The sequence below is a fragment of the Serinus canaria genome, chromosome 5 (assembly GCF_022539315.1).
Source record: "Serinus canaria isolate serCan28SL12 chromosome 5, serCan2020, whole genome shotgun sequence".
Classification (NCBI taxonomy): Eukaryota; Metazoa; Chordata; class Aves; order Passeriformes; family Fringillidae; genus Serinus; species Serinus canaria.
Window position 1 is genome coordinate 59,602,598 of NC_066319.1, and position 11,138 is coordinate 59,613,735.

Below are 11,138 nucleotides of genomic sequence, written 5' to 3' on the forward strand. Positions count from 1 at the left end.
CCCCAGGCTCTGCCAAACATCTTCAGTCACCATCAGAAAGCTTTTACACACCGAGGCCCAGTTTGAGCTGTATTTAATAATAATTTTCCTCCAAAGAAATCCCCACCATCTCTCTTGGTTTGGCTTTTCCCTCCCTCTTTTTTTTTTTGTGCTTTTGTCTCTTCCCCTCTGCACTCCAACCTGTTCTGCAGTGCTGGGATTTCATTCCTGCTGGATTCCTGCCTGCTGGAATCACCATTTGTTTTGTGCTTGTCTGGGCATCCTCAAGACTTTTAGGGGAAATCTTGGAACCCGTTTGACCCCCAAGAGGCACCTCCTGCTGCTGTGATCCCCAGGAGTTCTGCTGAAAGCTCAGCACCAGCAGATCCCCTCTGGATGTGTTCAGCTCCCAGGATGGCTTTGCAATTCTCTCTCTCTCTGTTGCTCTGGCTGCTGCTCTCAGCTCAGCCCCAGCACTGACAAAGCACTTTCTGTCCTTGTCAATGAATTTTGGCACTCCAGCCAGCACTGGGGCTGGGCTGGGCTCTCCCAAGGCTGACTCCCTGCTCCTCATGTTTCTCCTGCATCCCTGGGGACCCATTTGACCCCCACTTTGCTATAGAAATCCAAAGTTTTGTGTTTCCCTGCGTGCCTTTGCAGAAGCTCCAGAGCTGCCAGCCCAGCTCAGAGCATGTCAACACTTCTCCTCTTCCAAGAGAGCTCCCAAACCAGGGAAGGAAATACCTGGAAGAGTTTCAGGTCACCCTGGGGGTCAGTGCTCTCTGGTGCCACTGGGAAGCAAATTCCAGCATCAGCCTTTTCCCCTCTCTCCCTCTGCAGCTCTCCAGCAAACCTTGGCCACTCCTTCCTCTTTGGGAGTGAGAATCTCCCTGCAAACACGAGCTGGCCCAGGAGCCCTCTCTGGTGGTTTTGAAATCCTTGATGATTTATCCAAAAAGAGAGGGGTTTCATTTGATGGTTCTGGGAGCATCTGCCACGGATTAACTCCTCTCTTTGTTTTCTAAATAAAATACCAGTTCTTGCTGCCCATTCCCTGGGGCCTCACTGATTGTGGGCATGGACACAGAATCCCAGAATGGTCTGGGAAGGGACCTTAAAGATGATTCCAACCCCCAGTGGGGCTGAGATGGGAGAGGGGAAGTCCGAACTTCTCCAGCACACTCGAGCTCCAAGGACCCCACATCCAGTTTGTTGTTCTTGCTCATTTTATGGCTCTTCCAGCATCTCCAGAAAGTCAGGATCTCATCTCAGTCCCAGACTGTGCTCTCAAAGGGCAGCTCTGACTCCCCATTTCACTGCTCCATTCTGGTTTTCTGTTCCTCTTCCTCTGCCTGCAAAGCTCAGACTGGCTGGAAACCAAACCCATGAGAAGAGGAAAAGGAGAGCACATCTGCTGACCTGGGATTTGGGGTCTCTTTCACCTGCTGGTGTCTCTCACACCTTCCCAAAGATAAAAATGAGATTGTGCTGCCACCAGAGAATCCCAGAATGGATTGGGTTAGAAAGAACCTTAAATCCCCTCCCATCCCAACCCCTGCCATGGCAGGGACACCTTCCACCATCCCAGGCTGCTCCAAGCCCTGTCCAGCCTGGCCTTGGGCACTTCCAGGGATCCAGGGGCAGCCACAGCTGCTCTGGGCACCCTGTGCCGGGGCCTCCCCACCCTCACAGCTGAGAATTTCTCCCCAGTATCCAAACCAAACCTCCCCTTGTGGCTTGGAGCAGCCCCAATCCCTGCCCTCTGTCACTGTCAGTCCAGCTGGGCAGGAACAGCCCCCCCTGCTCTCAGGACAGGGGTTTCCTGTTGGAAATGCAAAATGGCAAAAAAACCTCTGAAAGATGAGAGCAGCCAAAACATGCACAGATGTTTTATCTTCCCACCTTTCCATCCCACTCCTGCTGTGCTGAGCTGAAAGTCCAAATGAGGAACATCCATACTTTGAGTCTTATAATGCCAATGTCCTGCTCTGATGACTTTCCAGGATGTTTATGACTGCAGGATCTGTCAGAAATGTTCACATTCCTAATTGCTTTTAAGTGACCAGTACTGAAGTTTAAAAATAACTTTGATGTACTTTCAGCTTTGCTAGAAGCACTTTCAGTATGGAAATTTAAGTTTGAGTAATTTGCAAAGAGGGACAGACCACTTCCAAAACAAACTCCACTTTCTAGGACAAAGGGGAAGGGGTTTAAACTAAAAGAGGAGAGATTTAGATTGGATATTGGGAAGGAATTATTGGCTGTGAGGGTGGTGAGGCCCTGGCACAGGGTGCCCAGAGCAGCTGTGGCTGCCCCTGGATCCCTGGAAATGCCCAAGGCCAGGTTGGACAGGGCTTGGAGCACCCTGGGACAGTGGAAGGTGTTCCTGCCATGGCAGGGGTGGCACTGGATGGTTTTTAGGGTCCCTTCCAACCCAAACCATTCTGCAATTCTATGATTCCATTTTCCAGTTGCTTCCTTACAGCCCTTTGTTCCAGCAATCTCCCCACTACATTCCAGCAGTATTTTCCCAAATAGTTTCACAGCTTCTGGGCTCTGTGCTTTGGACAAGGTGAGATCCTGTTGGAAAAGCAATCCTTAAGGCTCTGGGACGTAGCCCTGAGTGCTCTGCAAGGAGGGCTCACACTGAGACAGCAGCTGAATATTTTGTGTTCCCAAAGCCCCTTCAGATGGGATGGTTCTGTCCCTTGGCAAACTCCTTGGGAATTCTCCTTTTTGCCTTCCAGGCTGCCCCTCCTCGCATGCAAACAGTGTTGGGGGGGGTTTATTTTTGTATAAAACTGAGGTATTAAAAACCAGCAGGAGCTAGGGAGGGAGGTGAGGCTGCTTTGTGGTGGCTGCAGGAAAGGGAAGAGGGCAGAAAGGTTCCTCGCAGCGCTGCGTGTTCCACTCTCACGGATCCACCTTGGAGCCACCACATCTGCCCGGGGAGGGGAGGAGGGGGAGGCAGCCCAGGCAGGAGAGGAGCTGATTAAATCAAGGAGAAGTTTGGCAGCGCTGGGGAACAGCCTGATGTGGATCAGCCAGCACGTGTGCAGCACATGTCAGAGCTTGATGCTCCCAGCCGGAGCCGCGGGTACGAGCGGAGGGCAGGGAGCAGGGGGGGAGCTCAGCTCTGCCCACAGCACCCTCTCACTCACTGAATCCCAGGGTGCTTTGGCTTGGAAGGGACCTTAAAGCCCATCCAGTTCCACCCCCTGCCATGGCAAGGGCACCTTCTGCTGTCCCAGGCTGCTCCAAGCCCTGTCCAGCCTGGCCTTGGGCACTGCCAGGGATCCAGGGGCAGCCCCAGCTGCTCTGGGCACCCTGTGCCAGGGCCTGCCCACCCTCCCAGGGAAGAATCTCTTCTCAATATTTAATCTAAACCACTCTATTGTTGTTCAAAACCATCAACTTTTGTCCCACCAATTATTCTTCTGTTATTCTACTCACCCTGAGCACACCAGAGCAAAGGAACTCACCCAAACCGTGGCTATCCCAAGGCTTGTCCTGGTGGGATTTAACTCCTCCAGTGACCACACTCAGGCCAAGCATGGTTCTGCATGTCCTGCATGCTTGGATGGGATCTCCCTGAGTCCCACAGCACAATCTGTGTCCAGGGAATGCTGGGCTCTGCTCCCAGGGAACAGGGACAGGGCAAGGGGAAACAGCCTCAAGTTGCAGCAGGGGAGGTTTAGGTTGGATATTGGGGAAAATTTCTCCATGGAAAGGTTTGTCCAGCCCTGGCACAGCTGCCCAGGGCAGTGGTGGGGTCACCATCTCTGGAGGGATTTAAAAGCCGTGTGGATGTGACACTTCGGAGCAAGGGACAGTGGTGGTCTTGGCAGTGCTGGGGGAATGGTTGCACTTGACCTTAGAGGGGTTTTCCAACCTAAACAATTCCATGATTCTGAGCCTGTCCCAGCCCTGCTGCAGCATCTCTGGCCCATTTTCAGGAGCAGCTGATTCCTGTCCCAGAGCCACCTAAAGCCAGGCCCTGATGGATGGCTGAGGTCAGGAGGGGCTGATGTGGCAGCTCCCACCCAGCATCCCCAGGCTGCTTTCTAGGGATTATTCACTTCCCTTCCCAAGTCCTGGGGCTCCCTGAGAGTTACAGCTCTGACATCTGCAGCCACAAGGGAAAAAAAAAAAGTTGAGGTTTCACTGCTTCTTCCTGCAGTGAATTTCAGTTCTGAGTGGCCTCAGCCTGGGAATGCCTGGGAAATCTGCAGCCCTGAGCCCTGCAATGCATCCCCAAAGGAAAGCAGAGCCATATGGATTTTGCAGCAAACATTTTGCCAGTTTCTAGTTCTCCTTCATAATCCTGATGGCATTCTTGGCCTCCTTGGGTTCAGGATTGATGGGGACATGTTCCCAGCCTGGTGGGGGAAGCAGGGGCTCTGGCTGCAAGCTGTTCCTGGGTCTGGACCAGGCTGCTCCTGGGTTTGTGCTGTGCCCTCAGGAGAAGCTGTGTGTGGAATCTGAGCAGGGATGGATTTATTTTGTGCATCAGTTACATCTGCAGCACTCACTTGTTACTCCACAGCCAAAGCTGGGTTTAAATCAGGCCTTTTAAAGCCTAAAACCTGCTGCAAAATTCCCCCCCTCCAAACAATTTAGTTAATTAACCAGCTAACTCAGCTCTGGCTGGCTCTCCCTGCAAATACCCCGTCCTCAACAAGATTCTTCCTTAGATTTGGATGAAATGCAATGATTGAGTCATGATTTTTTTCCCTGGCTCAGTTGCTGGAGCAGGGAATGTTGTTCACAATACTGGCTGTTACCATATGCTTTTTTCATCAACTTAAAGGGTGCAACTTTCTTTTTTGCTTCCCCCTCCACTGACTCACTCCCCAAATATGTTTCTGGTTAGGATGCCTCATGACTTCTTCCTGACATAAGGTTTTCTAGTTTGCAGGCAGCTCTGGGAATCGCCTCTGTGAGCTCTGAAACATCCCAGCTCCCAGGAGAAGTGTCCTGGAGAGAAGGAGCAGCGAGAGGCTCACCTGGAGTTTGGGTTCTTGCAGTCTCTGGGAGCTCTCCTGCCCCAGAAATGGTTTTCCAGAAGCCTGGAAGTCTCACTCTGACGCCTTTTGTGTGAGGATTGCTGTGCTGGGAAATGCCTGAGGGAATTTTGAAGAGATCTCTCTCCTGGATGCTGTGCAGAGCCAGGAGCTGGACTGGATGATCCCAATATATGTGTGTTTCCTGAAGGGTAGTTTTCAGTATCTGAGGCAGAATGTACTACAAGTATTTTTTTTTTTCTTTTAATTCAGCAGAGGATTTTTGTATAAAACAATCTCAATCAGTGTTTATGATGTGGTGTGAATGTAGGGTGGTATCTGAGCTGATCTTGGGGTCTATTTTAGAAATTTGAGGCTATTTAAAACAATTCTTGGCATGGCAGTTGCATTTCTAAGCAGCTCAGGATATTCTGTGATTCTGTGATTGGGTGAACTTGGCCCTTTTGTCTTTTTGCTTTCAGGAATGCTCTGAGTGAAGGATTGGAGATGATGCCTGAGAAGGATCTTGGAGGGACAGACAGACAGACAGACTTGTCCCCCCTGGAATTCCTTTAAAGGCCACCTTGTGCTGACCCCTAGACCTTCACCACTGATACCAAATTCCCTTGGAAAAGGTGAGTGAGGAGCCACCCCAGTGCTCCCAACATCCCAGCAGGCAGCTCCCAGCACATGGCCAAGGGAAGGAAAGAGCTCCCCAAAAAAAGCAGGCTAAGATCATTCCAGGGACACTTCCTGCACCTCTGAGCCTGGGAGTGACTGTCTGAGCACCAGAGTCCCCCCACACCCGTGGATTTGCATCCCAAAGTCCTCCCAGCCCAGGAGATGCCAGAAGCTGGGAAGAAAACGCTGCCTCTCCTCCAGCTGCAGGAGCTGAGATGCTGAGAGTTAAGTGGCTGGCCTGAAGCCAGAGTGCCTGGAAAGGAGCCCAAATCTTCCTATCTTAGCTGGGATCTGACCCTGCAGCGTTCCTTGCCCTGCTGGAAATGTCACCCATGATCTCTGGAGCAGCTATCCTGCAAAGAACACCTCCTGCCTTTTTTTTTTCCCCTCTTGAAATTGGCTTTCCTCACGGGACACCCCCATCTGTTTGGTTTTGTGGGATGCAGGAGGGCAGGAACACACCAGCCTCTCTCTTGTAGCACTTCTCATTTCCTACAACCCTGCCTGGAAAGTTGAATCTGGGCTTCTCCACACTGGGAATGTTCCAGAGAAAGTTGTTCCAGCTGAGTGACTCTCCAGCAGCACATCCCTGGTGGTGGGTTGGTGGCAGAAGCCACGTGAGGACACAGCAGGGTGGCCCTGCCTGATCCTGGCACCTCTCCCAGAGAAAAGAAATTGGGATTCTCATTCTCCCTGCACCTCCCCAGTGGAGGTGCAAATTCCCCAAACATGGGTTCTGCTCTTCCCTGTGGCACCTGGGATGTCACCTGCCACGAGCACAGGTTGGGGATGGAAGGTGGCAGCTGTGGTGTCACTGCCAGAGCCACCTGAGATGCCAGTGCTGCTCCCAGGATTTGGCTTCTCCCAAGGAGGGGCTCGTTCTGCTGGACAGCAGGTGCCAACTTTCCACTGGGGTCTCTTCCAGGAAGGACAGGTCACTTGTGAGCAGCCCTGCACATGGGGACCTCTCCTTGGAGATCCAGGAGTGAACCCTGCAGGATTCACTGCCTCATTTCCATTGTGCCCAATTTCCATGTGATTTGATGGAACTTTGGGGGGTTTTGCTGTGGGGTTTTTTTTCCTTATTCTTTCCAGTGCTGCTGTCACAGTTCTTGTCTTGTCCTGGCTCTGTCACCATCCTGTGTCATCACTTGGGAGATGGAGGAGGAGGAAGCAGAGGTGTTTCCTTGCAAGGAACAAATGTTGGAATAACCCATCCTAGTTCAGCTGGCAGCATCTCCAGTGTCCCAAACACACTGGAGAGCTGGAAGCAAAGCCTGGCCACTCCAAAGCCCTGCAAGGAAGAACGGGGCAGCAGAGGCTTGGAAAAAATACCCTGGCAGCACAACCTCATGGATTTTCCCTTCACAAAAAAGAAATCAGGATGTGTCAGGATTCTGGTTGTTGAATGGAGATGGGGTTTCCCTAAAGCAGCCAGTCCTCAGTGCAGAGAGCTTTGGGAGCCAAGCAAGGTGATGAATCCCTGACTGTTCATCTCCTGACTTCCCAAGGTGGGAGAGCAGCAGGGGCCTGGGTTGGGATGCCAAATCTGCCCAGTGCCCCCACCCATCCCTGAGAAGGTGGCACTGAACTTCCCAATTGTTCTTCAGTTCCTGGTCCCCAGGGCTCTCACTTGCAGATCCCAGCTGAAGCCATGGCATCCATCATGGGGAAGAACCACCTTCATTCTGATGGGTTTACACTGCCAGAGGGCAGGGATGGATGGGATACTGGGAAGGAGTTACTCCCTGAGAGGGTGGGCAGGCCCTGGCACAGGGTGCCCAGAGAAGCTGTGGCTGCCCCTGGATTCCTGGAACTGTTCAAGGCCAGGTTGGATGAGGCTTGGACAACCTGGGATGGTGGAAGGTGTCACCCATGACAGGTATGGAACAAGATGGGCTTTAAGGTCCCTTCCAACCCAAACTGTTCCAGGATCCTACAATTCCATGATCTCTGCCATCAGAGGATCCCAGAATGGACTGGGTTGGAAAGAACCTTAAATCCCATCCCATCCCAACCCCTGCCATGGCAGGGACACCTTCCACCATCCCAGGCTGCTCCAAGCCCTGTCCAGCCTGGCCTTGGACACTTCCAGGGATCCAGGGGCAGCCACAGCTGCTCTGGGCACCCTGTGCCAGGGCCTCCCCACCCTCACAGCTGAGAATTTCTCCCCAGTATCCAAACCAAACCTCCCCTTGTGAAACCCCACCGTGGTTTGGAGCGGGGCTGCCCCAATCCCTCAGTGGGATCCCCGGTCCCACGGCGACCTCACCTGAACCAATTCCCCCCTCTGTGCCATTCCCCTTCCCAAGAGCTTCCTGATGGCCTGTTAAGCCACTCCAGAGCATTGACCTGATTTTCTCCTTGTCTCCAGGATGTTTCCTATCCTGCTGCCTTGGGCCTTGGCTTCTCCTCCCACCCTCCCACGGCCGCAGGGCCGCGTCTCGAGGCGCATTCCTGCGCATCGGAATCTCCGCCTTGCTATCTAAGGAGCTGAAGGATATTTCCAACCCAGCCCTGCCAGAAAATATTGGCATCCACCTCCATCTCCTGTCCTCCTGCACACACATCCAGCTCCTCGAGCGCTCTGATTCTCTGCCATGTTTAAACAGCCATCACTGACAGGCAGCTCTCGATCCAGCAGGTTATTTTCTTTCCTGGCTTGGAGGGAATTTTTCCCCCTTTTCCAAGCCCCAGCTGGTTCCTGCAGTTTCCTCTCCTAATGACTGGGTTGGACTCATCCTGCTGAGTGTCCATGCTGAGATTTACCTGCAAGGCTGTGCCTGGCATTAACTCCAACCCACCTTTGCAGAGAATCACAGAATCACAGCATGGTTTAGAAGGGCCCTTAAAGATCACCTGCTTCCAACCCTGCTGCCATGGACAGGGCTGCCACATGAAGCTGGAACGAAGCTGTTGCAGCTCCAGCATCCTCCAGTTCAAGCAACGAGCTGTCAAAAGGTTCTTCTGGCCAGAGAAGGTGGGAGAGCCCTGCTGGCACAGAATGGGCACAGTGACCACCTGGGACTCCTTCTTCTGGCTTTTAGAACCCTCTGATGGTGGGGTGACTCCTTCACTCCCTCCCATCTGAACAGCCTCCCCAAAGAGCCAGTCTGAGTCCTTCTCCATTGCTTTTTGCCCATCCCTTGTGGAAAGGCAGATGAGGGCATTTCCTGCCTCTTCCATCCCTCCCTGCCTAGACAAACCCTCTTTTATCTACCTGAAGATGTTATCATCATTCTTTCTTTCTCTAGGGTAAACAGCCCGAATTCTTTCAGCCTTTCCTCGTTGGTCACTCTCTTGTCCCACCAGATCTCTTCCTCCCCACTCTCCTCCCCTCCACTCTCTTCTTCCTCCTCCTCTCCCTCCTCCTCTTCCTCCTCCTCCAGCCTTGCAGCTCCCGCGGTAGGGGTGGGATTTGTCCCGAGGGTGTGATTTATAGGGCAGATGTGATTTATGGGGCTGCTGCTATACCCAGGGTAGGCTCTGCAGCCTTGGAGAGCTCCCTGCAGCTTGTCTCAAGTCCCTTATTCCCAAGGGTTTGGATGTTTCTGGGATCAGGCAATGGGAACAAGAGGTGGGGTTTCTGCTGCCAGCCTCTCCTTCTCTCTGGCTGGCCTTGGGGGCAGTGAACCCCATCCTTAGGGAGCTCCAGGCCACATGGGTCCTTCTCAGGATGCCACATGAAAGGGAGGTGTGGGATTTTGGGGGATAATTGGTCCACAAGTGTGTCCCAGCTGCTCTCCCCATCTGGGTATTCCCATTCCCCTCCTTGAGGAACTGGGACTGGGGGTCCTCAGTGGGGCCCTCCATGAGCCCACCTGACCCTTGTTTCACAGGGAATGTGGGGCTGCACCACAAGACCCTTGGCTGCAGGTACCATGTGTCTTCCAGGAGCTCCCAAATCACCTCCATTTCATTGGATTTGGGGGATTCCCAACACAACTGCCCATTCCCAGCCAGCTGGGAGCCCACCTCCCTTTCCTGGGGGAGCTGCTGATCTCTTCAGAGCGCTCTGCTCAGAGATGAAGTTCATCCCATCCAGCTGATTCAATAACATTGACTTGATTAAAGCACTCTGCCCTGCTCTGTCTCTATTTTTCCAGCTCTAACTGCATTACCAGCCCGCTCCATCCGATCCTTCCGGTGGAGGCTGGAGCTGGAAAAGCACAAAGCCATGCAGCTGTCTGGGCATCATCCATCTCCCCCTTCCCCCAGAACAACAGGCTCCCAAATGTGCTGCAGCTTCTTGGGGCATCTCAGGTGTCTGAGGGGAAATTAAAAGGTATCATCCCCTTCAATGGATGGATTTTTCTGATTGTGTTCGCCAAATCTCTTTTTTCAGCTTGGAACAGCTCTCTGAGAGCTGCAGCAATCCATGGTGGAGAGATGTGGATGTGACCAGGAAATCTGAGCTTGGTGTCCAGGGTACAACCCCCCTGTTCCCCTGCAGCCTCCCACTGTTAATTTCCCTTCAAAAGGAAGCAATTTGGGGTTATTTTTTAACCAACGCTGCACATTTTTTAACCAATGCTGCTTTTCCACCCCAGCCACCCTGGGCAGAGTGATCCCTGCTCCAGCTGGGATCTGCATCCTCAGGGGTTGTAAGTCACTGCTGTGTGTCCAGCCTGGACTTCTCCATCTGGGAAATGGGGAGAAAATTGCTGTGATTCCCTTGGCTACAGCCATTCATTGTGGGATATGATCAGGGAATTTGGGTGACCTGTGTTCACACACACTCCCAAGACAGCAAAAAGAGCCAGGATATAGAATCCCAAAATCCCAGAATGGTTTGGGCTGGAAGGGATCTTGAAGACCATCTCCCTCCAACCCCCTTGTTATGGGCAGATATCTTTGGTTTTGGTTAAAAACAAGACAGCAAAGATCTTGGGGGCCTGAAAAGATCATAGGGGACGATGCTGAGTTGCTCCCCCTGGACCTGTGACTTGGGGTGTGGGGCAAATTTGGGTGTGTCACACAGGGTGGAAGTGTCCTTCTCCATCAGGGCCATGTCCCCAAACACCCCATGGAGCCCTGTGGAGTCGGTGCTTTGCTCAGGGACCTGTTATCAGCCAGCTCTCACAGAGCTCTGACGTGGGAATCGATAAAAACTCTCCTTCAGTGCTTTTCAGTCTCTGGCAGCACATGAGCAAAGGCAGCCAAAGCCCAGCAGCTCCGTCCTTGGTGCCCTTCTCCTTCTCCTTCTCCTTCTCCTTCTCCTTCTCCTTCTCCTTCTCCTTCTCCTTCTCTTCTCCTCCTTCTCTCCTCCTTCTCCTCCTGCAGCCTCGCAGCTTCCCACAGCAGGGGTGGGATTTGTCCCAACGGTGCAATTTTTAGGACAGGTGTGATTTAGGGGGCTGGAGAGCTCCCTGCAGCTTGTCTCAAGTCCCTTATTCCCAAGGGTTTGGATGTTTCTGGGATCAGGCAATGGGAACAAGAGGTGGGGTTTCTGCTGCCAGCCTCTCCTTCTCTCTG